Source organism: Durio zibethinus, chromosome 19 (assembly GCF_047325235.1).
Source record: "Durio zibethinus cultivar Kanyao isolate XHJ-2024 chromosome 19, ASM4732523v1, whole genome shotgun sequence".
Classification (NCBI taxonomy): Eukaryota; Viridiplantae; Streptophyta; class Magnoliopsida; order Malvales; family Malvaceae; genus Durio; species Durio zibethinus.
The window spans coordinates 12,675,902-12,694,431 of NC_143180.1; positions in this window are offsets into that span (position 1 = coordinate 12,675,902).

The window sequence follows — 18,530 nt, forward strand, 5'->3', positions numbered from 1 at the left end:
AATAAAAATTTTTAAAACAACGAAAAAATTAAAAAAAAGTAAAAATGAAAACATATGAAAAAAAAAAAGCAAAATGAAGGAAAATTGCAAAGGGAAAAAGTTATTAAAAATTTACAAAGTAAAAAAAAGTTAGGGAATCAAAAAATATAAAAGGAAAAAAATAAAAATAAACAAAGTAAGAAAATAAAAAATTAGGGAATCAAAAAATATAAAAAGACAAAATGAATAAAAATTTCAAATATAAAAAGAAAGTGCACAAAAAAAGAAGTTTGAGGTTTTAAAATTACAAAGAAGAAATAAAAAAAGGTGTGAACAAAAAGATTTAAGAAAAAAATAACAAATGAAAATACAAAATATATAAAAAAATATTTGAGAAAAAAATGAGAAAAAGAAGAAAAAAATAAAAAATGAAGAGGCAAAAATATGAAATAAAACAAAAAGAAAAAAATTTATAGAAATTTTTAAAACAAAGAAAAAAAATACAAAAAAAGGACAAAAATTGAATAAAAATTTCAAAAATGAAATGGAATGACAAAATGAAAAAAAAAATTAGTTTATAAAAGACAAAAAAAAATTGAAAAACATATAAGTCCTAACAATATAAAAAGTCAGACAAAAAATTAAAAAAGAGAAAAGTTAATGCAAAATAAAAAAAAGTATGAGAATTTAAAAATGCAAATAAGAAATGAAAGGAAATGTGTGGAAAAAAAAAAGAGAAGCAAGAAAAGACAAAAGATTTGGAATAAAAAATAGAAAAATAAAAATTTTTAAAACAAAGAAAAAATTAAAACAGTAAAAATGAAAGCATATGAAAAAAAAGCAAAAAGAAGGAAAATTGTGAAGGAAAAAAGTTATTAAAAAATTATAAAGTTGAAAAAAAATAAATTAAGCGAAAAAATTAAATAAAATACCCAGAAAGGAAAAATAAAAATAAACAAAGTAAGAAAATAAAAAATTAGCGAAGCAAAAAAATATAAAAAGACAAATGAATAAAAATTTCAAATATAAAATGGAAAAAACTTTTAGTTTAGAATGTAGAAAGAAAAACAAAAAAAAAAAAAACAAATAGAGGAAAAAGATATAAAATATGAAAAATGAAAAATAAAATAAAAGAAAGTGCACAAAAAAAGAAGTTTGAGGTTTTAAAACTATAAAGAAGAAATAAAAAAAGGTGCGAACAAAAAGATTTAAGAAAAAAATAAAAAATGAAGAGGCAAAAATATGAAAAAAAAATAAAAAGAAAAAAATTTATAGAAAATTTTAAAACAAAGAAAAAAGTGAACAAAAAAAAATGAAAGCACATAAAAAAAAGTAAAAAAAAGAAGAAAAATTCGGAAGGAGAAAAAGTTAATGAAAAATTATAAAAATGCAATAGAAAACAACCAAGAATGATAAAAGAAAAAAAGATAGAAAAATAAAAAATTCCAAAACTTTATAAAAATTTATGAAATTATAAATAAAGAAAGAAAATAAAACACGAAAAAAAATTAAAGCAAAAGAAAAAAGATAAATAAAGCACAAAAAAAAAAAACAAAAATACAACAAAAAATATAAAAAGTAAGAAAATGAAAAAGGACAAAAATTGAATAAAAATTTCAAAAATGAAATGGAATGGCAAAATGAAAAAAATTAGTTTAAAAAATACAAAAAATTGAAAAACATATAAGTTCTAACAATATAAAAAGTTTGGGAATTTAAAAACACAAATAAGAAATGAAAGGAAATTTATGGAAAAAAAAAAAAAAGAAAAGACAAAAGATTTGGAATAAAAAATAGAAAAATAAATTTTTTAAAACGACGAAAAATAAAAATAAGAAAAAAAATTAAAGCAAAAGAAAAAAGATAAATAAAGCATGAAAAAAGAAAAAAAAAATAAAAATACAACAAAAAATTATAAAAGGTAAGAAAATGAAAGAGGACAGAAAATGAATAAAAATTTCAAAAATGAAATGGAATGACAAAATGAAAATAAAATTAGTTTAAAAAATAAAAAAAAATTGAAAAACATATAAGACCTAACAATATAAAAAGTCAGACAAAAAATTAAAAAAGAGAAAAGTTAATGCAAAATAAAAAAAAAGTATGAGAATTTAAAAGCGCAAATAAGAAATGAAAGGAAATTTGAGGAAAAAAAGAGACAAAAGATTTGGAATAAAAAATAGAAAAATAGAAAATTTTAAAACAACAAAAAAAATTAAAACAAGTAAAAATGAAAGCATATGAAAAAAAAAAGCAAAAAGAAGGCAAATTATGAAGGGAAAAAGTTATTAAAAAATTACAAAGTAGAAAAAAAAGAAAATAAAAAAATAAATTAAGAGAAAAAATTAAATAAAACACCAAAAAAGGAAAAAATAAAAATAAACAAATTAAGAAAATAAAAAATTAGCGAATCAAAAAATATAAAAAGACAAAATGAATAAAAATTTCAAATATAAAATGAAAAAAACTATTGGTTCAGAATGTACAAAGAAAAATAAAAAAAATATAACAAGCAGAGGAAAAAGATATAAAATATGAAAGATGAAAAATAAAATAAAAGAAAGTGCACAAAAAAAGAAGTTTGAGGTTTTAAAACTATAAAGAAGAAATAAAAAAAGGTGTGAACAAAAAGATTTAAGAAAAAAAAAGAAAATACAAAATATATAAAATAAAATTTGAGAAAAAGAAGAAAAAAATAAAAAATGAAGAGGCAAAAATATGAAATAAAAGAAAAAGAAAAAATTTATAGAAAATTTTAAAACAAAGAGAAAAGTGAACAAAAAAGAATGATGGCATATAAAAAAAAAGTAAAAAAAAGAAGAAAAATTTGGAAGGAGAAAAAGTTAATGAAAAAAATATAAAAATGCAATAGAAAATAACCAAGAATGATAAAAGAAAAAAAGATAGAAAAGTAAAAAATTCTAAAACTTTATAAAAGTTTATGAAATTATAAATAAAGAAAGAAAATAAAAAATAAAATAAAATAAGAAAAAAAAGTAAAGCAAAAGAAAAAAGATAAATAAAGCACAAAAAAAAACAAAAATACAACAAAAAATATAAAAAGTAAGAAAATAAAAAAAGGACAAAAATTGAATAAAAATTTCAAAAATGAAATGGAATGACAAAATGAAAAAAAAATTAGTTTAACAAAAAATTGAAAAACATATAAGACCTAATAATATAAAAAGTCAGAGAAAAAATTTAAAAAGAGCAAAGTTAATGCAAAATAAAAAAAAGTATGAGAATTTAAAAACGCAAATAAGAAATGAAAGGAAATTTGTGGAAAAAAAAAAGAAAAGACAAAAGATTTGGAATAAAAAATAGAAAAATAAAAAATTTTAAAACAATGAAAAATTAAAACAAGTAAACACGAAAGCATATGTAAAAAAAGCAAAAAGAAGGAAAATTGTGAAGGGAAAAAGTTATTAAGAAATTACAAAGTAGAAAAAAATAAGAAAATAAAAAAAATAAATTAAGAGAAAAAATTAAATAAAATACCAAAAAAGGAAAAAATAAAAAATTAGCGAATCAAAAAAATATAAAAAGACAAAATGAATAATCAAATATAAAATGGAAAAAACTTTTAGTTTAGAAATTACAAAGAAAAAGAAAAAAAAATAACAAATAGAGGAAAAAGATATAAAATATGAAAGATGAAAAATAAAATAAAAGAAAGTGCACAAAAAAAGAAGTTTGAGGTTTTAAAGTTATAAAGAAGAAAAAAAAAAAAAGGTGTGAACAAAAAGATTTAAGAAAAAAATAAAAAATGAAAATACAAAATATATAAAATAAAATTTGAGAAAAAGAAGAAAAAAAATAAAGAATGAAGAGGCAAAAATATGAAATAAAACAAAAAGAAAAAAATTTATAGAAAATTTTAAAACAAAGAAAAAACTGAACGAAAAAGAATGAAAGCACATAAAAAAAAAGAAGAAAATTTCGGAAGGAGAAAAAGTTAATGAAAAATTATAAAAATGCAACAGAAAATAACCAAGAATGATAAAAGAAAAAAAGATAGAAAAATAAAAAATTCCAAAACCTTATAAAAATTTATGAAATTATGAATAAAGAAAGAAAATAAAATAAGAAAAAAATTAAAGCAAAAGAAAAAAGATAGATAAAGCACGAAAAAAGAAAAAAAAAACAAAAATACAACAAAAAATTATAAAAAGTAAGAAAATGAAAAAGGACAAAAATTGAATAAAAATTTTAAAAATGAAATGGAATGACAAAATGAAAAAAAAATTAGTTTAAAAAATACAAAAAATTAAAAAACATATAAGACCAAACAATATAAAAAGTCAGAGAAAAAATTAAAAAAGAGAAAAGTTAATGCAAAATAAAAAAAAAAAGTATGAGAATTTAAAAACGCAAATAAGAAATGAAAGGAAATTTGTGGAAAAAAAAAGAAAAGACAAAAGATTTGGAATAAAAAAGAGAAAAATAAAAATTTTTAAAACAACGAAAAAATTAAAAAAAGTAAAAATGAAAACATATGAAAAAAAAAAAGCAAAATGAAGGAAAATTGCAAAGGGAAAAAGTTATTAAAAATTTACAAAGTAAAAAAAAGTTAGGGAATCAAAAAATATAAAAGGAAAAAAATAAAAATAAACAAAGTAAGAAAATAAAAAATTAGGGAATCAAAAAATATAAAAAGACAAAATGAATAAAAATTTCAAATATAAAAAGAAAGTGCACAAAAAAAGAAGTTTGAGGTTTTAAAATTACAAAGAAGAAATAAAAAAAGGTGTGAACAAAAAGATTTAAGAAAAAAATAACAAATGAAAATACAAAATATATAAAAAAATATTTGAGAAAAAAATGAGAAAAAGAAGAAAAAAATAAAAAATGAAGAGGCAAAAATATGAAATAAAACAAAAAGAAAAAAATTTATAGAAATTTTTAAAACAAAGAAAAAAAATACAAAAAAAGGACAAAAATTGAATAAAAATTTCAAAAATGAAATGGAATGACAAAATGAAAAAAAAAATTAGTTTATAAAAGACAAAAAAAAATTGAAAAACATATAAGTCCTAACAATATAAAAAGTCAGACAAAAAATTAAAAAAGAGAAAAGTTAATGCAAAATAAAAAAAAGTATGAGAATTTAAAAATGCAAATAAGAAATGAAAGGAAATGTGTGGAAAAAAAAAAGAGAAGCAAGAAAAGACAAAAGATTTGGAATAAAAAATAGAAAAATAAAAATTTTTAAAATAACGAAAAAATTAAAACCAGTAAAAATGAAAGCATATGAAAAAAAAGCAAAAAGAAGGAAAATTGTGAAGGAAAAAAGTTATTAAAAAATTACAAAGTTGAAAAAAAATAAATTAAGCGAAAAAATTAAATAAAATACCCAGAAAGGAAAAATAAAAATAAACAAAGTAAGAAAATAAAAAATTAGCGAAGCAAAAAAATATAAAAAGACAAATGAATAAAAATTTCAAATATAAAATGGAAAAAACTTTTAGTTTAGAATGTAGAAAGAAAAACAAAAAAAAAAAAATAGAGGAAAAAGATATAAAATATGAAAGATGAAAAATAAAATAAAAGAAAGTGCACAAAAAAAGAAGTTTGAGGTTTTAAAATTAAAAAGAAGAAATAAAAAAAGGTGCGAACAAAAAGATTTAAGAAAAAAATAAAAAATGAAAATGCAAAATATATAAAATAAAAATTGAGAAAAAGAAGAAAAAAATAAAAAATGAAGAGGCAAAAATATGAAAAAAAAATAAAAAGAAAAAAATTTATAGAAAATTTTAAAACAAAGAAAAAAGTGAACAAAAAAAAATGAAAGCACATAAAAAAAAGAAGAAAAATTCGGAAGGAGAAAAAGTTAATGAAAAATTATAAAAATGCAATAGAAAACAACCAAGAATGATAAAAGAAAAAAAGATAGAAAAATAAAAAATTCCAAAACTTTATAAAAATTTATGAAATTATAAATAAAGAAAGAAAATAAAACACGAAAAAAAATTAAAGCAAAAGAAAACAGATAAATAAAGCACAAAAAAAAAACAAAAATACAACAAAAAATATAAAAAGTAAGAAAATGAAAAAGGACAAAAATTGAATAAAAATTTCAAAAATGAAATGGAATGACAAAATGAAAAAAATTAGTTTAAAAAATACAAAAAATTGAAAAACATATAAGTTCTAACAATATAAAAAGTTTGGGAATTTAAAAACACAAATAAGAAATGAAAGGAAATTTATGGAAAAAAAAAAGAAAAGACAAAAGATTTGGAATAAAAAATAGAAAAATAAATTTTTTAAAACGACGAAAAATAAAAATAAGAAAAGAAATTAAAGCAAAAGAAAAAAGATAAATAAAGCATGAAAAAAGAAAAAAAAAACAAAAATACAACAAAAAATTATAAAAGGTAAGAAAATGAAAGAGGACAGAAAATGAATAAAAATTTCAAAAATGAAATGGAATGACAAAATGAAAATAAAATTAGTTTAAAAAATAAAAAAAATTGAAAAACATATAAGACCTAACAATATAAAAAGTCAGACAAAAAATTAAAAAAGAGAAAAGTTAATGCAAAATAAAAAAAAAGTATGAGAATTTAAAAGCGCAAATAAGAAATGAAAGGAAATTTGAGGAAAAAAAGAGACAAAAGATTTGGAATAAAAAATAGAAAAATAGAAAATTTTAAAACAACAAAAAAAATTAAAACAAGTAAAAATGAAAGCATATGAAAAAAAAAAGCAAAAAGAAGGCAAATTATGAAGGGAAAAAGTTATTAAAAAATTACAAAGTAGAAAAAAAAGAAAATAAAAAAATAAATTAAGAGAAAAAATTAAATAAAACACCAGAAAAGGAAAAAATAAAAATAAACAAATTAAGAAAATAAAAAATTAGCGAATCAAAAAATATAAAAAGACAAAATGAATAAAAATTTCAAATATAAAATGAAAAAAACTATTGGTTCAGAATGTACAAAGAAAAATAAAAAAAATATAACAAGCAGAGGAAAAAGATATAAAATATGAAAGATGAAAAATAAAATAAAAGAAAGTGCACAAAAAAAGAAGTTTGAGGTTTTAAAACTATAAAGAAGAAATAAAAAAAGGTGTGAACAAAAAGATTTAAGAAAAAAAAAAGAAAATAGAAAATATATAAAATAAAATTTGAGAAAAAGAAGAAAAAAATAAAAAATGAAGAGGCAAAAATATGAAATAAAAGAAAAAGAAAAAATTTATAGAAAATTTTAAAACAAAGAAAAAAGTGAACAAAAAAGAATGATGGCATATAAAAAAAAGGAAAAAAAAAGAAGAAAAATTTGGAAGGAGAAAAAGTTAATGAAAAAAATATAAAAATGCAATAGAAAATAACCAAGAATGATAAAAGAAAAAAAGATAGAAAAGTAAAAAATTCTAAAACTTTATAAAAATTTATGAAATTATAAATAAAGAAAGCAAATAAAAAATAAAATAAAATAAGAAAAAAAAGTAAAGCAAAAGAAAAAAAGATAAATAAAGCACAAAAAAAACAAAAATACAACAAAAAATATAAAAAGTAAGAAAATAAAAAAGGACAAAAATTGAATAAAAATTTCAAAAATGAAATGGAATGACAAAATGAAAAAAAAATTAGTTTAACAAAAAATTGAAAAACATATAAGACCTAATAATATAAAAAGTCAGAGAAAAAATCAAAAAAGAGCAAAGTTAATGCAAAATAAAAAAAAGTATGAGAATTTAAAAACGCAAATAAGAAATGAAAGGAAATTTGTGGAAAAAAAAAAGAAAAGACAAAAGATTTGGAATAAAAAACAGAAAAATAAAAATTTTTAAAACAATGAAAAATTAAAACAAGTAAACACGAAAGCGTATGTAAAAAAAGCAAAAAGAAGGAAGATTGTGAAGGGAAAAAGTTATTAAGAAATTACAAAGTAGAAAAAAATAAGAAAATAAAAAAAATAAATTAAGAGAAAAAATTAAATAAAATACCAAAAAAGGAAAAAATAAAAAATTAGCGAATCAAAAAAATATAAAAAGACAAAATGAATAATCAAATATAAAATGGAAAAAACTTTTAGTTTAGAATTTACAAAGAAAAAGAAAAAAAATAACAAATAGAGGAAAAAGATATAAAATATGAAAGATGAAAAATAAAATAAAAGAAATTGCACAAAAAAAGAAGTTTGAGGTTTTAAAGTTATAAAGAAGAAAAAAAAAAAAGGTGTGAACAAAAAGATTTAAGAAAAAAATAAAAAATGAAAATACAAAATATATAAAATAAAATTTGAGAAAAAGAAGAAAAAAAATAAAGAATGAAGAGGCAAAAATATGAAATAAAACAAAAAGAAAAAAATTTATAGAAAATTTTAAAACAAAGAAAAAACTGAACGAAAAAGAATGAAAGCACATAAAAAAAAGTAAAAAAAAGAAGAGAAATTCGGAAAGAGAAAAAGTTAATGAAAAATTATAAAAATGCAACAGAAAATAACCAAGAATGATAAAAGAAAAAAAGATAGAAAAATATAAAATTCCAAAACTTTATAAAAATTTATGAAATTATGAATAAAGAAAGAAAATAAAATAAGAAAAAAAATTAAAGCAAAAGAAAAAAGATAGATAAAGCACGAAAAAAGAAAAAAAAACAAAAATACAACAAAAAATTATAAAAAATAAGAAAATGAAAAAGGACAAAAATTGAATAAAAATTTCAAAAATGAAATGGAATGACAAAATGAAAAAAAAAAAAAGTTTAAAAAATACAAAAAATTAAAAAACATATAAGACCAAACAATCTAAAATGTCTGACAAAAAATTAAACAAGAGAAAAGTTAATGCAAAATAAAAAAAAAAAAGTATGAGATTTAAAAACGCAAATAAAAAATGAAAGGAAATTTGTGGAAAAAAAAGAAAAGACAAAAGATTTGGAATAAAAAAGAGAAAAATAAAAATTTTTAAAACAACGAAAAAATTAAAAAAAGTAAAAATGAAAACATATGAAAAAAAAAAAAAGCAAAATGAAGGAAAATTGCAAAGGGAAAAAGTTATTAAAAATTTACAAAGTAAAAAAAAGTTAGGGAATCAAAAAATATAAAAGGAAAAAAATAAAAATAAACAAAGTAAGAAAATAAAAAATTAGGGAATCAAAAAATATAAAAAGACAAAATGAATAAAAATTTCAAATATAAAAAGAAAGTGCACAAAAAAAGAAGTTTGAGGTTTTAAAATTACAAAGAAGAAATAAAAAAAGGTGTGAACAAAAAGATTTAAGAAAAAAATAACAAATGAAAATACAAAATATATAAAAAAATATTTGAGAAAAAAATGAGAAAGAGAAGAAAAAAATAAAAAATGAAGAGGCAAAAATATGAAATAAAACAAAAAGAAAAAAATTTATAGAAAATTTTAAAACAAAGAAAAAAATACAAAAAAAGGACAAAAATTGAATAAAAATTTCAAAAATGAAATGGAATGACAAAATGAAAAAAAAAAGTTTAAAAAAGACAAAAAAAATTGAAAAACATATAAGTCCTAACAATATAAAAAGTCAGACAAAAAATTAAAAAAGAGAAAAGTTAATGCAAAATAAAAAAAAGTATGAGAATTTAAAAATGCAAATAAGAAATGAAAGGAAATGTGTGGAAAAAAAAAGAGAAGCAAGAAAAGACAAAAGATTTGGAATAAAAAATAGAAAAATAAAAATTTTTAAAACAACGAAAAAATTAAAACCAGTAAAAATGAAAGCATATGAAAAAAAAGCAAAAAGAAGGAAAATTGTGAAGGAAAAAAGTTATTAAAAAATTACAAAGTTGAAAAAAAATAAATTAAGCGAAAAAATTAAATAAAATACCCAGAAAGGAAAAATAAAAATAAACAAAGTAAGAAAATAAAAAATTAGCGAAGCAAAAAAATATAAAAAGACAAATGAATAAAAATTTCAAATATAAAATGGAAAAAACTTTTAGTTTAGAATGTAGAAAGAAAAACAAAAAAAAAAAAACAAATAGAGGAAAAAGATATAAAATATGAAAGATGAAAAATAAAATAAAAGAAAGTGCACAAAAAAAGAAGTTTGAGGTTTTAAAATTATAAAGAAGAAATAAAAAAAGGTGCGAACAAAAAGATTTAAGAAAAAAATAAAAAATGAAAATGCAAAATATATAAAATAAAATTTAAGAAAAAGAAGAAAAAAAAAAAATGAAGAGGCAAAAATATGAAAAAAAAATAAAAAGAAAAAAATTTATAGAAAATTTTAAAACAAAGAAAAAAGTGAACAAAAAAAATGAAAGCACATAAAAAAAAGTAAAAAAAAGAAGAAAAATTCGGAAGGAGAAAAAGTTAATGAAAAATTATAAAAATGCAATAGAAAATAACCAAGAATGATAAAAGAGAAAAAGATAGAAAAATAAAAAATTCCAAAACTTTATAAAAATTTATGAAATTATAAATAAAGAAAGAAAATAAAACACGAAAAAAAATTAAAGCAAAAGAAAAAAGATAAATAAAGCACAAAAAAAAAACAAAAATACAACAAAAAATATAAAAAGTAAGAAAATGAAAAAGGACAAAAATTGAATAAAAATTTCAAAAATGAAATGGAATGACAAAATGAAAAAAATTAGTTTAAAAAATACAAAAAATTGAAAAACATATAAGTTCTAACAATATAAAAAGTTTGGGAATTTAAAATCACAAATAAGAAATGAAAGGAAATTTATGGAAAAAAAAAAAAAGAAAAGACAAAAGATTTGGAATAAAAAATAGAAAAATAAAATTTTTAAAACGACGAAAAATTAAAATAAGAAAAAAAATTAAAGCAAAAGAAAAAAGATAAATAAAGCATGAAAAAAGAAAAAAAAAAACAAAAATACAACAAAAAATTATAAAAGGTAAGAAAATGAAAGAGGACAAAAAATGAATAAAAATTTCAAAAATGAAATGGAATGACAAAATGAAAATAAAATTAGTTTAAAAAATAAAAAAAAATTTGAAAAACATATAAGACCTAACAATATAAAAAGTCAGACAAAAAATTAAAAAAGAGAAAAGTTAATGCAAAATAAAAAAAAGTATGAGAATTTAAAAGCGCAAATAAGAAATGAAAGGAAATTTGAGGAAAAAAAGAGACAAAAGATTTGGAATAAAAAATAGAAAAATAGAAAATTTTAAAACAACAAAAAAAATTAAAACAAGTAAAAATGAAAGCATATGAAAAAAAAGCAAAAAGAAGGCAAATTATGAAGGGAAAAAGTTATTAAAAAATTACAAAGTAGAAAAAAAAGAAAATAAAAAAATAAATTAAGAGAAAAAATTAAATAAAATACCAAAAAAGGAAAAAATAAAAATAAACAAAGTAAGAAAATAAAAAATTAGCGAATCAAAAAATATAAAAAGACAAAATGAATAAAAATTTCAAATATAAAATGAAAAAAACTATTGGTTCAGAATGTACAAAGAAAAATAAAAAAAATATAACAAACAGAGGAAAAAGATATAAAATATGAAAGATGAAAAATAAAATAAAAGAAAGTGCACAAAAAAAGAAGTTTGAAGTTTTAAAACTATAAAGAAGAAATAAAAAAAGGTGTGAACAAAAAGATTTAAGAAAAAAAAAAAGAAAATACAAAATATATAAAATAAAATTTGAGAAAAAGAAGAAAAAAATAAAAAATGAAGAGGCAAAAATATGAAATAAAACAAAAAGAAAAAAATTTATAGAAAATTTTAAAACAAAGAAAAAACTGAACGAAAAAGAATGAAAGCACATAAAAAAAAGTAAAAAAAAGAAGAAAAATTCGGAAGGAGAAAAAGTTAATGAAAAATTATAAAAATGCAACAGAAAATAACCAAGAATGATAAAAGAAAAAAAGATAGAAAAATAAAAAATTCCAAAACCTTATAAAAATTTATGAAATTATGAATAAAGAAAGAAAATAAAATAAGAAAAAAAATTAAAGCAAAAGAAAAAAGATAGATAAAGCACGAAAAAAGAAAAAAAAAAACAAAAATACAACAAAAAATTATAAAAAGTAAGAAAATGAAAAAGGAAAAAAATTGAATAAAAATTTCAAAAATGAAATGGAATGACAAAATGAAAAAAAAATTAGTTTAAAAAATACAAAAAATTAAAAAACATATAAGACCAAACAATCTAAAAAGTCTGACAAAAAATTAAAAAAGAGAAAAGTTAATGCAAAAAAAAAAAAAAAGTATGAGAATTTAAAAACGCAAATAAGAAATGAAAGGAAATTTGTGGAAAAAAAAAGAAAAGACAAAAGATTTGGAATAAAAAAGAGAAAAATAAAAATTTTTAAAACAACGAAAAAATTAAAAAAAGTAAAAATGAAAACATATGAAAAAAAAAAAGCAAAATGAAGGAAAATTGCAAAGGGAAAAAGTTATTAAAAATTTACAAAGTAAAAAAAAGTTAGGGAATCAAAAAATATAAAAGGAAAAAAATAAAAATAAACAAAGTAAGAAAATAAAAAATTAGGGAATCAAAAAATATAAAAAGACAAAATGAATAAAAATTTCAAATATAAAAAGAAAGTGCACAAAAAAAGAAGTTTGAGGTTTTAAAATTACAAAGAAGAAATAAAAAAAAGGTGTGAACAAAAAGATTTAAGAAAAAAATAACAAATGAAAATACAAAATATATAAAAAAATATTTGAGAAAAAAATGAGAAAAAGAAGAAAAAAATAAAAAATGAAGAGGCAAAAATATGAAATAAAACAAAAAGAAAAAAATTTATAGAAAATTTTAAAACAAAGAAAAAAAATACAAAAAAAGGACAAAAATTGAATAAAAATTTCAAAAATGAAATGGAATGACAAAATGAAAAAAAAAATAGTTTAAAAAAGACAAAAAAAATTGAAAAACATATAAGTCCTAACAATATAAAAAGTCAGACAAAAAATTAAAAAAGAGAAAAGTTAATGCAAAATAAAAAAAAGTATGAGAATTTAAAAATGCAAATAAGAAATGAAAGGAAATGTGTGGAAAAAAAAATAGAAGCAAGAAAAGACAAAAGATTTGGAATAAAAAATAGAAAAATAAAAATTTTTAAAACAACGAAAAAATTAAAACCAGTAAAAATGAAAGCATATGAAAAAAAAGCAAAAAGAAGGAAAATTGTGAAGGAAAAAAGTTATTAAAAAATTACAAAGTTGAAAAAAAATAAATTAAGCGAAAAAATTAAATAAAATACCCAGAAAGGAAAAATAAAAATAAACAAAGTAAGAAAATAAAAAATTAGCGAAGAAAAAAAATATAAAAAGACAAATGAATAAAAATTTCAAATATAAAATGGAAAAAACTTTTAGTTTAGAATGTAGAAAGAAAAACAAAAAAAAAAAAACAAATAGAGGAAAAAGATATAAAATATGAAAGATGAAAAATAAAATAAAAGAAAGTGCACAAAAAAAGAAGTTTGAGGTTTTGAAATTATAAAGAAGAAATAAAAAAAGGTGCGAACAAAAAGATTTAAGAAAAAAATAAAAAATGAAAATGCAGAATATATAAAATAAAAATTGAGAAAAAGAAGAAAAAAATAAAAAATGAAGAGGCAAAAATATGAAAAAAAAATAAAAAGAAAAAAATTTATAGAAAATTTTAAAACAAAGAAAAAAGTGAACAAAAAAAAATGAAAGCACATAAAAAAAAGTAAAAAAAAGAAGAAAAATTCGGAAGGAGAAAAAGTTAATGAAAAATTATAAAAATGCAATAGAAAACAACCAAGAATGATAAAAGAAAAAAAGATAGAAAAATAAAAAATTCCAAAACTTTATAAAAATTTATGAAATTATAAATAAAGAAAGAAAATAAAACACGAAAAAAAATTAAAGCAAAAGAAAAAAGATAAATAAAGCACAAAAAAAAAACAAAAATACAACAAAAAATATAAAAAGTAAGAAAATGAAAAAGGACAAAAATTGAATAAAAATTTCAAAAATGAAATGGAATGACAAAATGAAAAAAATTAGTTTAAAAAATACAAAAAATTGAAAAGCATATAAGTTCTAACAATATAAAAAGTTTGGGAATTTAAAAACACAAATAAGAAATGAAAGGAAATTTATGGAAAAAAAAAAAAAAGACAAAAGATTTGGAATAAAAAATAGAAAAATAAAATTTTTAAAACGACGAAAAATTAAAATAAGAAAAAAAATTAAAGCAAAAGAAAAAAGATAAATAAAGCATGAAAAAAGAAAAAAAAAACAAAAATACAACAAAAAATTATAAAAGGTAAGAAAATGAAAGAGGACAGAAAATGAATAAAAATTTCAAAAATGAAATGGAATGACAAAATGAAAATAAAATTAGTTTAAAAAATAAAAAAAAATTGAAAAACATATAAGACCTAACAATATAAAAAGTCAGACAAAAAATTAAAAAAGAGAAAAGTTAATGCAAAATAAAAAAAAAGTATGAGAATTTAAAAGCGCAAATAAGAAATGAAAGGAAATTTGTGGAAAAAAAAGAAAAGACAAAAGATTTGGAATAAAAAAGAGAAAAATAAAAATTTTTAAAACAACGAAAAAATTAAAAAAAGTAAAAATGAAAACATATGAAAAAAAAAAAAAGCAAAATGAAGGAAAATTGCAAAGGGAAAAAGTTATTAAAAATTTACAAAGTAAAAAAAAGTTAGGGAATCAAAAAATATAAAAGGAAAAAAATAAAAATAAACAAAGTAAGAAAATAAAAAATTAGGGAATCAAAAAATATAAAAAGACAAAATGAATAAAAATTTCAAATATAAAAAGAAAGTGCACAAAAAAAGAAGTTTGAGGTTTTAAAATTACAAAGAAGAAATAAAAAAAGGTGTGAACAAAAAGATTTAAGAAAAAAATAACAAATGAAAATACAAAATATATAAAAAAATATTTGAGAAAAAAATGAGAAAAAGAAGAAAAAAATAAAAAATGAAGAGGCAAAAATATGAAATAAAACAAAAAGAAAAAAATTTATAGAAAATTTTAAAACAAAGAAAAAAAATACAAAAAAAGGACAAAAATTGAATAAAAATTTCAAAAATGAAATGGAATGACAAAATGAAAAAAAAAATAGTTTAAAAAAGACAAAAAAAAATTGAAAAACATATAAGTCCTAACAATATAAAAAGTCAGACAAAAAATTAAAAAAGAGAAAAGTTAATGCAAAATAAAAAAAAGTATGAGAATTTAAAAATGCAAATAAGAAATGAAAGGAAATGTGTGGAAAAAAAAAGAGAAGCAAGAAAAGACAAAAGATTTGGAATAAAAAATAGAAAAATAAAAATTTTTAAAACAACGAAAAAATTAAAACCAGTAAAAATGAAAGCATATGAAAAAAAAGCAAAAGGAAGGAAAATTGTGAAGGAAAAAAGTTATTAAAAAATTACAAAGTTGAAAAAAAATAAATTAAGCGAAAAAATTAAATAAAATACCCAGAAAGGAAAAATAAAAAGAAACAAAGTAAGAAAATAAAAAATTAGCGAAGCAAAAAAATATAAAAAGACAAATGAATAAAAATTTCAAATATAAAATGGAAAAAACTTTTAGTTTAGAATGTAGAAAGAAAACCAAAAAAAAAAAAAAACAAATAGAGGAAAAAGATATAAAATATGAAAGATGAAAAATAAAATAAAAGAAAGTGCACAAAAAAAGAAGTTTGAGGTTTTAAAATAATAAAGAAGAAATAAAAAAAGGTGCGAACAAAAAGATTTAAGAAAAAAATAAAAAATGAAAATGCAAAATATATAAAATAAAATTTGAGAAAAAGAAGAAAAAAATAAAAAATGAAGAGGCAAAAATATGAAAAAAAAATAAAAAGAAAAAAATTTATAGAAAATTTTAAAACAAAGAAAAAAGTGAACAAAAAAAATGAAAGCACATAAAAAAAAGTAAAAATAAGCAGAAAAATTCGGAAGGAGAAAAAGTTAATGAAAAATTATAAAAATGCAATAGAAAACAACCAAGAATGATAAAAGAAAAAAAGATAGAAAAATAAAAAATTCCAAAACTTTATAAAAATTTATGAAATTATAAATAAAGAAAGAAAATAAAACACGAAAAAAAATTAAAGCAAAAGAAAAAAGATAAATAAAGCACAAAAAAAAAACAAAAATACAACAAAAAATATAAAAAGTAAGAAAATGAAAAAGGACAAAAATTGAATAAAAATTTCAAAAATGAAATGGAATGACAAAATGAAAAAATTAGTTTAAAAAATACAAAAAATTGAAAAACATATAAGTTCTAACAATATAAAAAGTTTGGGAATTTAAAAACACAAATAAGAAATGAAAGGAAATTTATGGAAAAAAAAAAAGAAAAGACAAAAGATTTGGAATAAAAAATAGAAAAATAAAATTTTTAAAACGACGAAAAATAAAAATAAGAAAAAAAATTAAAGCAAAAGAAAAAAGATAAATAAAGCATGAAAAAAGAAAAAAAAAACAAAAATACAACAAAAAATTATAAATGGTAAGAAAATGAAGAGGACAGAAAATGAATAAAAATTTCAAAAATGAAATGGAATGACAAAATGAAAATAAAATTAGTTTAAAAAATAAAAAAAAAATTGAAAAACATATAAGACCTAACAATATAAAAAGTCAGACAAAAAATTAAAAAAGAGAAAATTTAATGCAAAATAAAAAAAAAAGTATGAGAATTTAAAAGCGCAAATAAGAAATGAAAGGAAATTTGAGGAAAAAAAGAGACAAAAGACTTGGAATAAAAAATAGAAAAATAGAAAATTTTAAAACAACAAAAAAAATTAAAACAAGTAAAAATGAAAGCATATGAAAAAAAAAGCAAAAAGAAGGCAAATTATGAAGGGAAAAAGTTATTAAAAAATTACAAAGTAGAAAAAAAAGAAAATAAAAAAATAAATTAAGAGAAAAAATTAAATAAAACACCAAAAAAGGAAAAAATAAAAATAAACAAATTAAGAAAATAAAAAATTAGCGAATCAAAAAATATAAAAAGACAAAATGAATAAAAATTTCAAATATAAAATGAAAAAAACTATTGGTTCAGAATGTACAAAGAAAAATAAAAAAAATATAACAAGCAGAGGAAAAAGATATAAAATATGAAAGATGAAAAATAAAATAAAAGAAAGTGCACAAAAAAAGAAGTTTGAGGTTTTAAAACTATAAAGAAGAAATAAAAAAAGGTGTGAACAAAAAGATTTAAGAAAAAAAAAAGAAAATACAAAATATATAAAATAAAATTTGAGAAAAAGAAGAAAAAATAAAAAATGAAGAGGCAAAAATATGAAATAAAAGAAAAAGAAAAAATTTATAGAAAATTTTAAAACAAAGAAAAAAGTGAACAAAAAAGAATGATGGCATATAAAAAAAAGTAAAAAAAAGAAGAAAAATTTGGAAGGAGAAAAAGTTAATTAAAAAAATATAAAAATGCAATAGAAAATAACCAAGAATGATAAAAGAAAAAAAGATAGAAAAGTAAAAAATTCTAAAACTTTATAAAAATTTATGAAATTATAAATAAAGAAAGAAAATAAAAAATAAAATAAAATAAGAAAAAAAAGTAAAGCAAAAGAAAAAAAGATAAATAAAGCACAAAAAAAACAAAAATACAACAAAAAATATAAAAAGTAAGAAAATAAAAAAAGGACAAAAATTGAATAAAAATTTCAAAAATGAAATGGAATGACAAAATGAAAAAAAAATTAGTTTAACAAAAAATTGAAAAACATATAAGACCTAATAATATAAAAATTCAGAGAAAAAATCAAAAAAGAGCAAAGTTAATGCAAAATAAAAAAAAGTATGAGAATTTAAAAACGCAAATAAGAAATGAAAGGAAATTTGTGGAAAAAAAAAGAAAAGACAAAAGATTTGGAATAAAAAACAGAAAAATAAAAATTTTTAAAACAATGAAAAATTAAAACAAGTAAACACGAAAGCGTATGTAAAAAAAGCAAAAAGAAGGAAGATTGTGAAGGGAAAAAGTTATTAAGAAATTACAAAGTAGAAAAAAATAAGAAAATAAAAAAAATAAATTAAGAGAAAAAATTAAATAAAATACCAAAAAAGGAAAAAATAAAAAATTAGCGAATCAAAAAAATATAAAAAGACAAAATGAATAATCAAATATAAAATGGAAAAAACTTTTAGTTTAGAATTTACAAAGAAAAAGAAAAAAAAATAACAAATAGAGGAAAAAGATATAAAATATGAAAGACGAAAAATAAAATAAAAGAAAGTGCACAAAAAAAGAAGTTTGAGGTTTTAAAGTTATAAAGAAGAAAAAAAAAAAGGTGTGAACAAAAAGATTTAAGAAAAAAATAAAAAATGAAAATACAAAATATATAAAATAAAATTTGAGAAAAAGAAGAAAAAAAATAAAGAATGAAGAGGCAAAAATATGAAATAAAACAAAAAGAAAAAAATTTATAGAAAATTTTAAAACAAAGAAAAAACTGAACGAAAAAGAATGAAAGCACATAAAAAAAAGTAAAAAAAAGAAGAAAAATTCGGAAGGAGAAAAAGTTAATGAAAAATTATAAAAATGCAACAGAAAATAACCAAGAATGATAAAAGAAAAAAAGATAGAAAAATAAAAAATTCCAAAACTTT